Source organism: Microtus ochrogaster, chromosome 1 (genome assembly GCF_000317375.1).
Source record: "Microtus ochrogaster isolate Prairie Vole_2 chromosome 1, MicOch1.0, whole genome shotgun sequence".
Taxonomy (NCBI): Eukaryota; Metazoa; Chordata; class Mammalia; order Rodentia; family Cricetidae; genus Microtus; species Microtus ochrogaster.
The window spans coordinates 93157974-93168249 of NC_022009.1; the positions used below are offsets into that span (position 1 = coordinate 93157974).

General features: G+C 41.0%; 1 long non-coding RNA gene across 1 annotated transcript in view; it reads right to left on the reverse strand.

Moving 5' to 3' along the window:
* Positions 1-1277, reverse strand: part of LOC101984990 — a 10457-nt gene extending 9180 nt beyond the window's left edge. Inside the window, exon 1 of the long non-coding RNA XR_001229045.1 lies at positions 1206-1277. This is a non-coding gene — a long non-coding RNA (uncharacterized LOC101984990). The remainder of the gene's footprint in view (positions 1-1205) is intronic.
* Positions 1278-10276: the final 8999 nt, after the last annotated feature.

Here is a 10276-nt window from a genome sequence, read left to right on the forward strand (position 1 = left end):
TTTTTTTTTTTTTTTTGCTTACCTCCATTATCTGATGTGGTGGTTGGATCCAGCTTCATCCAAACACCAATCCCCTGGAAACTCCCCACTCACACATATTAGCCCTAACTTTCAAGATTTCAACTCTGGGCATGAGGCCCAGACTCTAATTCATATTAGAAAAAGGGTTCAAAGGTATCTGGGCAAGGTCATTGGACTTGGGGGCAAAACATTGGACTTGAGTCCAAGGTATGTGTGTAATGTTAGTACAGGCTTGTGTAATAACAACTAATTGAACTCTTCATAACTAACATTGAACCTTAACAGAGCCCCGGAATTAATGATAGGATCACCATTGAACAGTCAAGGGAACTGAGGCACAGAGAAGTGAACTGCTCAAGGTAGCAAGGCCAGTGCCAGGCTAGTGAGCGAGTGCCTCATTGCTTCCTGTCACTTTGCTTAGGGAATAGAATAATGGAAAGGCCAGTCTTCAGGGGATGAGAGTTCTGAAGTCTAGAGGGGCATCTAGGTTTTTTTCAGGTTCTGGCCATAATAAATAATGCTGCTATGAATATCACTGTGCAAATATTCTTGTGGTATGATTGAATATCCTTTGGGTATAAGCCTAGGAGTGGTATTACTGTCTCTTGAGGTAGTTTGATTCCAAATTTTCTGAGAAACAACCATAATAATTTCCAAAGTGGCTGTACAAATTTGCACTCCCACCAGAAGTGGAGGAGTGTTCCCCTTACTCCACATTCTCTCTTACATAAGCTGTTCTCAGTATTTTTTATCTTAGTCATTCTGACAGGTGTAAGATGGTATCTCAGAGTCATTTGATTTGCATTTTCCTGATGATGAAGGATGTTGAGCAATTCCTCAAATGTCTTTTGACCATTTGAGATTTTTCTGCTGAAAATTCTCTATACCCCATTTTTAATTGGATTATTTGTATTTTGGTGTCTAGTTTCTGGATGTCTTTATATATTTTGGAGTTCAGCCCTCTGTCACATGTGGGATTGGTGAAGTTCTTTTCCCATTCTGTAAGCTAACATTTGTCTTATTTACTGTGTCTTTTCCCTTACAGAAGCTTTTCAGTTTCAGCAAACACAGACTGTGACTGCACAGAGTGGACCAAGAGGTGAATGACCAGCTTCCCAGCTGGACAGTGCAGTCTCTAGGCCCTAGGGCCCCAGAACAACTACCCAGGTCTCTCCCCAACATACCTCAGCCACACTAACAGGTCAGCAGGCAAGCCTCCATCAGACCCTGTAATCTACAAATCCCACTCTGCCCCCAAACCCACCCATCCCTGCAACCTGAGGGACTGTCTAGAGATGCAGACTGTGACCACACAGAGAAGACCAAGATGACAATGGGCAAGCATCCTGCAGGCAGGGCGCTCTAACACCTTACCCCCTATCAGACACCAGGCATTCCTAACATTGTCATCTCTACTCTTTGTTTGTCATATTGACCTGGATTTTCCATTCTGATGTACTTAAAGCCTTTTTACTAACAGTTACTGCCTGTCGTATCTTCATTCTACTGCTGTGACAAACATCACACCCAAAACCAACTCAGGGGAGAAAAGAGTTTGTCTTACACTTCCAGGCATAGTCTCTCATTGAAAGAAGTCAGGGCAGGAACTCAAGCAGAACACATGGAGGAAAGCTGTTTGCTGGCCTGCTAAATAGTTCACGCTTAACTTTCATTTTATGTAACCCAGGGCCACCTGCCCACCGTGGGCATTAATTATCAGTTAAGAACTATCTTCACAGACACGGTCACAGGTAAACCTCATCAAGGCAATTCCTCAGTCAAGACTTTCCTCTCAGGTGACTCTGGGTGTATCAAGTGGGCAACTGAAGCACTACGGTTTAATCTGGGTCTTCTTTGTATATTTTAAGTACTACTCATATCATTTTATTATTAGAACCCAAGTATTCAACCAAGGGCACTGACTTCCTGCTTTGTATTTCTTCTTCTCATTGTAACTTTTGCCTTACTAGGACATCAGCCCTGTCATTTTAATTCTTCCAACTCTTCCATATTCATGGGAAGTTGTCAGGGAGGTTTGGTTATTTGTGAGAGCCTTGTAAAATTGAACCGTGACTAGCATCACAATACCGTTGTAAAGACTAAAACTACAAATATTATTGAATCATCACATAGTGACTTTATGTGATGCCCCACCAGGTGAAGAAAAAGAATTTTCCCAAAGCCTAGGAATTCTACCTCTCCTTAGCTATCGTCCTGCTTTCCCTCAAAAGTAAATTACCGTCCCTTCCTTCAGCATAGGTGAATTCTGTTACATATTCTGAAAATCAGTTCATTCACACACTCTGTGTTTTTAAGGGGTGTGCATGCTGATACATGGCATTGTTTACTTTCAACGCTGTCTACTTTCCCATTGTGTGACTATGTCACCATTAATTGTGCCAGTGTAGAAAACTCTTGAACTAATCTTTTGCTGGAGACATATATGGGGGAGAGGGAGAAGCACACACATAAGAGAAATTCCCAGGTCAGAACAAAGTGCAGATTTAATAGATATTTTCATACACTTTCCCTAAAAAGGTGACATTACAATGCCACAATCGATGAATAAGAGTCCTTCTAAAGCCAACCCCTACCCCCGCATTCCTTAAAAGAACTGGTGAGATGGTGTGTGTTTGTTCTCCATCCTGGCAGATGTTAGAGGAGTTCCAATATTGTTTTCATTTTACATTCCCTGTTTGCTAATAAAAGCCAGCATCCGTTTATGTCGTTGAAAGTAGAGCTAGAGTTTATTAAGAAAATGTTCAACTGTATCTGTATCCTCAAGTCGTGAGTATGAGTGTCACAAAACGAATAGAGGGAAGTGAGAGAGGATGCCATCTTTGCCTGGGGGAGCCTGGCCTGGATCTAAGCATTCTTTGAAGCATTCTCTATGACCATTTGGCTGTCTTCCACTACTGCCTTCCCTCCTGCTCATTTTTCTACTCAGTTATTTAATTGTCTTCACTGGATAATGGGAGGTCACATTATTTTTATATAAACAATACAAATACATATAAAAATCTAACTTGTTGGTGTATCTGTATAAACAGTCCTGTCAAATGTACACTCAGCATTTTTTCTTGCTTTGACCTTTCCAGTGACCATGCCTACACATCTACTCTCATTAGTCTGTGTCAACACTCTGTTCCGTTAGTAGTTCTGTGTCCTAGATAAGAAGTTTACTCAATCTAAGACCATAAACTTACCTCCTTCATCCTCCTCTGAAGGCTTTATTGTTTCACCTCTTAGAGATACAAATACATGTAAAGCTGATTTTGTGTATCTCTTAATGCAAGAGGCCACCATGATTCTCGTCTGTGTTTGTATCCAATCGTTCCAACATCACTTAGTAAATGTCCTGGACCAACTGGCATCATCTGGACACTGTAACCTTGCAGTTCTTTTCCCTTCTGCACACTGCCAGCTCTGACATGGACCAGTCTGATCTATTGCTTGTCTGTCTGTCTGCTCCGTGGTTTATCCCCCTCCAAGAACTGTCACCAGGTTCTCATAACTACCTGGAAAAGGCAGTTTCAAACACCCATAATTTTCTGTGAATTTTTAACTTTTCTTAGCTCTTTGTGTTACTGTGAGCATTTTGAAATTAAATTGTCAATGTGTGCCCAGTGGTGTCAGAACTGATTCTAGTGATTCTGAAGGATTCTGGGATTCCATCAGCTGAGTTAGCACGTCATTCATTCATGTTGTGTCTGAGAGGAAGCCTCATCCTGCACACAGCCAGTGTCCTCCATTCCTCACCGACTTCTCTGTCACAGTTCATGGGACTTCCTCCAAGGCTTGCTATACTCTCTTCTCTCCAGGTCCTTGGAGAAATCGGGCAATGGGTCACAACCCCGTCGCCCTCAAACTTCTAGTCCATTCCTTCTAAAAATGTATCCAGCAGGGGCTCCTGACTTCTTTTGGTGAGCTACTCCACCTTTCCTCCATCTGTCAATGGAAGCAGCAGCCAAATCATTGTTGACTTTAGACAAAGCTCAAAAGTCTTTCTGAGCTCAGAAGCAGGAGCATAGAGCCAGGCTGTTCCCCTCTCTTCAACCTTGAACTCAAAAGCTTGCTGTTTCGTTGCTTTTATCTTCAGCCTTTGATTGAAACCTCAACATAAAACCGTACTCCTCCTCCAAGGAGCGGGAGGGTCAAGTTCAAATCCAGCTTTGACATTTATTAACTGGGCTTGGGGCAAAGAGTCTGATGAGGAAGTTATGCAGAATGGCCGTACTTCCAGCTTCCAGTGCGGAGCGTAATGCTGAGAATGTCTTGCTCACTGCTGCGTTTCTTGCCATGTCCTCTCACTGTCCCTTAAAAAGCAAAATTTCTGTCTAGAAACTAGTTCTTGTCTTAACATTCCACAATCAGCTGTCTTCATCCTTCATCCCAGAATTTTCTTCTTCTTTCCTATGGGCACATTAGAAAATGTCAATATCCAGTGCTTTAGTGGCCATCTTTTTTTTTGTTTGTTTGAGAGAGAATCTTGCTGTGCGGTACTGGCTGGCCCAGAACTCTCTGTGTATGCCAGGGTGAGAGCCATCTTTCTGCTCCAGCTTCCCCAGAGCTGGGATTACAGGCATGTGCGTCTTGCCCAGCTTCAATACTACTTGATAACTATGCTTTCTCACATCTGCGGTTCTAACTGTGGAATACATTCTCACCTATTTACCTCTTTTTAATATTTATTTTATTTTGATTTATGTGTATATGTGTGTGTGGTGGTACATGCATGTGAGTGCTTATACCAGTGGGAGGCAGGACTCCCCCTGCCCCCGCCCCCAGACCCGGATTTCCAGGCAGTTGTAAGCTGATCCACTTGAGTGCTGGGAACAAGCTGGGGTCCTCAGGAAGAGCAGCATATGCTCTGAACCACCCAGCCATATCTCCAGCTCCTTCCCCTTTGTTTTTTCAGTTCATAGTTTTGTTACATCTTTTCTTTCCACAGCTAAATGCCTCTTTTTGTTTTTGTATTTGAAGCACTTTTTATGTCCAGTATCCTGGAGTCAATACTGATGAGTTATTTAAAAATTCTTTATCAATAAAAGCTCAGGAGTCAGATATTGGGGTAATAATTTGAATAATAGGGAAGTGACCGGTGACCTCCTGTTTCTGTCATCCCTCTATCCAAAAGGCCCAAGACTCTAAGTCCCATCCTACTACTTCCTGTCTCTCTACCTTCAGTCCTCCAAGACCTCTATGATCAATTTCGGTGAGCTAGTGGTTAGCTCTGCCCTCCGATTCAAAACAAACTTTATTGTCAGCCTTGAAAACATCAGAATGCAATCAAAATATCACACAACACCATACCACCCTTTGAACATGGGAATGTTGCTAACTCGGTCAATGGGACTGACACTCCCCAGCCTTGGAGCCTTCCTTGGCCACAGGTAGCACTATGCGACCTTACCATCTCTTCTGCCCTGCAGCGGAACAGCATCCTCATGCTGTAGAGCCATGACAGATGGAAGCTAGGCTCTCCCTGAAGCCAACTCAAGGAAACTGTGCCTATTGTCACTATCTAACGCACCTCAGGAAATGTTTCGCTGACATTTATGTTATGCACAGAGCCCTTTCTGTGTTTGTTCTGCATTCAGGAATACGTCCCTGACACACATACCAGGGAAAGAAATCTGCCCCTTCAGTGATGAAGGCTGTGCCTGAGTCGACTTGCTGGTTGCACTCTTCCCTCAGGCCAAGGGCTTTCCCTAAAGGACCTTAAATTCCTGCTGCAAAGATGCACCTGGCAGACAAATCCACCCAGATCCCAGAGGCTCAAATGTCTGAATTAGTTGTGGTCAAGAATGAGCTCTAGAGAGGACCCCATAACACTGTCAAGTGTAACAAAGAGAAAAGCCCTTCCACATTGTATTTACATACTCAAAATGGAGGAATGTGGCTTTGTGCTTTTTCTCCTCAGACACGGCTGGAATTCCCTCCCCTTCAGCCCTCTTCCTAACGTATGGGGAGCATGGCTTGGCCTCCCATCATTTTCCTTCCAGAGTGGCTTTGCATTCATACCCATAGCCTTATCTGATGGTCCGTCTTCACCAGAATATAAATCTTCCAAACATGATTGTATTTTTTAAGACATTCACTCCATGGTTTAAATAGAGAAAATTCCTCCCCCAGAAAATTCCCCCTCTTACTGACCAGCACAGTCCCTTCGGGTACTTAGTCGGGTCCCATGCACTCCCAGATGTCTCCTCTCAAACTCATCAGGTCTCTGAAGGTCCCTGTGCTCTGAAAGCCAGAACCACAGTATGTGGCAGCCTGACAGCTGCCGAGGATGGAAAAGCTCGGGAAGTTAAAACTCCTCAGAGTTCACGTCGAGAAGCGGAGACACAGAGCGCAAGACTTGCCTGAGGTGAGATGGGAGGGAAAATGGCCGCAGCCCCATTTCATCCCCTCCATTTTCTTTTGGGATCTGCAGGAGTGGTGTCTTATCCTTAGGTAAGTCGCTACTGTCACAGTAAGGTTAACAGTATTTCCAAAATGTTGTATTCTACACTATAAACCCCTGCAATCATTTGGGGTTTGCTCAAGATATGGTTTATAATAAGCACATTTGTAAGACAAAGCCTGGGTAATTGACATGAAAAGAATCATTGCAAAGCAAAGGATGAAGGAGTCCTCAGGATTGCTGGAAAGACAACCCAAATGCTTGGTCCTGCCTGGCTCAGAACCATAATGTCGGGAAACCTTATGCTTCTGTTCTGCCAGGACCAAGGATCCAGGTGATAGAGACCTAGAAAGTGTTTTGGACTCCCTTGTCACTTAAGCGTAGTACGGAAGACAGTCCTTTCTAATTCTCCAATTCTCTCACTGTAGAAATGAATCCAGAGTCCAAAGAGTCCCCTGTGCAGAATTCTCCATGGTCCTGCTGCCCTTCTTTCTTTCCATAACCATAATCATAAGATTTAATCTTCCTGATGGTGCTTGGAATTTGTCTAAACACTTTGCTACACCAAAGGCAATACTCACTGATTTCATTTCATATAAATCAAGAAAACTAAGTAAAGCATCATAGTTATGCAACACAGATGCTGATAATAAAACCAAGACATGGGTCTCAACTCACACCTGCATTGTTTATGTCTATTGTATTTCAGTCCCAATGCCTGGCATAAATAGCTCAAAAAAGAAAGGATTTCTCTCAGTGCATGGTTTCAGGGACATCAATCTGTCAGCACAGAACAGCATAGTTTCCATCATGGATAGGAAGTAGAAACATAGCATGAGAAGTAGCCAAGGTTAGATGTAGTCTTGTAGGAAGATGCACCTACTTTCACCTACTGGACCCCACCAGTTCCTTCTCAGGTCTCCCAACAATGCATTAATATTATGAGCACATCAAAGCGTTAACCCACTTCTCAGACCAGAGCTCTCCTGACCTCATTGGCTCTTAGACACCTAGTGCTGCACTGTAGCAGTCTCCTTATTGATCAAACTTGTCAATCAATATCCGAGTGCCTGTTTCATTGAAACTAATTGCCTTTCTTGATTACAAGCTGCTGATAGTCAGCCTATGATGTCAAGGGTTGCTGAAAGTTCTTGCTGACTAACAAACTGGTGAACACTTTTCCAAACAGGACTTGGTGGAGTTTATGAATTAAGAATCATAGCACAGCGTAGCAATTCTGATTTTCTATAGTTATTACACCACTGTTGGTATTACATGCTCCGAATATGATCTCACTCTTAGTTGAGAGAGAACAGAATACAGTGACATCTTCAGTCTGAGCTATGAAATTATATGGTCACTCAAGAAAACAAACAACAAAAGTAGAAGAAATAGAAGATCCAGCACTAACAGAGGGGTTTGTTTAAAGCCAGACCCCAGGCAGAGATTGAAGAAGCTCAATGTGTTAGGTTATTCCAGAAGAATGTGCAAAGAAAGGAACACTTGTCCAGGCAGAGGCACTGAGATCTCTCCGTTCACCATATCAGCGAGCCATGGGCTCATACCATTAATTTACAAATCTCCAGAACCACCTGATGAAGGAAGGGCTCATTCTCCATAAAAGGTGCAACAGCATCCATTTTATTTAAGTGAATAAACGAAATGCTGGCTACATTTGGCAATACACACAGCAAAAGCCATACTTAATACCCCAGGTGTATATCCAATTTTAAAATGGAGCTTTTAAGAAAGTACTCAAACCTCCTCAAAACTAGACATTCCTTTACTCAAGACAAAAAGAGCAAGTGTCAGCACCACACTGCGCAGTTACTTTGTCAGAATGTAGCACAATGTATTGTGATGAACCCAAAGTCCTGCATTGTAAATCCATCTCTGTTGTAACTGGTTATTGTGAGCAATCTACTTATGGGTATAAGTTGGCAGAGCACTGTGAAATTAACCAGTACCATGCAATAATAAACAACTTGATTGAATCCAATTGATCAATGAATCAATAGAAATGGAGTTTTGAGATCCCAAAACCATCTGAGAAATGCCAACATAAAGAGTAGTACAGGACTGAAGAGCTGGAAGACAAGGTCAACACACATGAACCCTCTAAAGATGACTTCTCTACAGTTCTTTGACCTTTAGTGTTTTTCAAATTGTTTGTAGCTAAAGAATATCAGACATCCCAGGCCTAGTTTGCTAAACTAGTAAAAATTTATCAAATGTTTAAAGAACAAATAATATCAATTCTACACAGATTCTTCCAGGAGAGAGAGAGAAAAAAGCAAGGCTTTTCAGCTCATTTGCAAAGGCAATATCCTAAACAAATCTAACAAAGACGTTGAAATAAAATTGGTGAGAATTACCCATCATGATAATGCAGACACAAAATAAAAATATCTACAAAATTCACAGTCAGCAACACATAAAAACAATAATATATCATAAACAAGTAGAGTTCATCCTAGGAATGCAAGGTTCATTCAACACATAAAAATCACCTATTTATATACATATATGTAAGTATGTATATAATATATAATTGGCCAACAATGAACCAACCAGAATTGTAATTTTCAAAAGTATAACTTGAAATGACAAATATAAAACACAAAATACTTAAATATAAATAAAGTTTCATGCAGGAAAATGTGTTGGGATGAGACCACAAAACTGATGAAATAACAAGTTTGAAAGACACATACTGCTTGTTTTTAAAGCTTATTATAAATCTACAATGATTAAAGCAATATAATCTTTGCAGATAAATACCTAGATTGACTGAAATGTAGAGACCATAAATAGAGATTAGTGATTTTTAAAATCATGTGTCTGCCAATTAAATTAGAAAGCATAATCCTATTCACAAGAATGCTGGAACAATGGACATGTAGATAAAATAAAAGTTTAATCTTGTGACTTAGCCCTTGGGTCATATGGAGACCCAAATACAGAAACTAGAAGAATGCATCAGAGAAAATCTTTCAGCCTTGAGTTTTGTTTAGAAAAATTCCTAGAATACAAAAATGTAAATTATAAAAAGAAATCAATAAATTGGACTTCATCAAAATTGAAAGTCTCTGCACTTATGTAGTTTGCTAAGGAAATGAAAACATAAGCTTTAGAAGATTTGCAAAGTGAATATCTATGAAGGACTAGTAATAAGGGTAACTGGGGGGCCAACCAGATAGACCAGAAGGTAAAGACACTTGCTACTCAAGCCTGATGACCTGCACAAAGACATCCACCATGCCATGCCATGGCCCCCAGGACTCATCATAACACGTGAACAGACAATAATACATAATAATAATTAATAAACAATGGTGTGGTAAGCCACACATTTGGTTTCCCCCAGCACTCAGGAGGCAGAGGCAGGCAGATCTCTATAAGTTTGAGGCCAGTATGGTCTACATAAAAAGCTCAGGTCAGTTAAGGCTGCATAGTGAGATACCACCTCAAAATAAATAGATGATAGATTAATAGATACATACAGGCATAAATATATATATATGTACATACATAGAGCTTAAGAAAAATATTGACTATCACATCTCAAAAATAAGAAGTTAAAACTATATGCATGAACGTATGTTTGTCTATATACATAAATACTGTATTGTAGTTGCATAGGAATTATACACTTAAATATTTAGAAATAATAGAACACCACACCTATAGCATACTCTCAAGTGGAAATGAAAGATAGACAATAGATGGCAGGGGTAGAAAGCACATGACAGATGGAAGATTCAGATACAGGGAGATGATAGACAGATGGCAGATAGATGGATGGATAGATAGATAGATAGATAGATAGATAGATAGATAGATAGATAG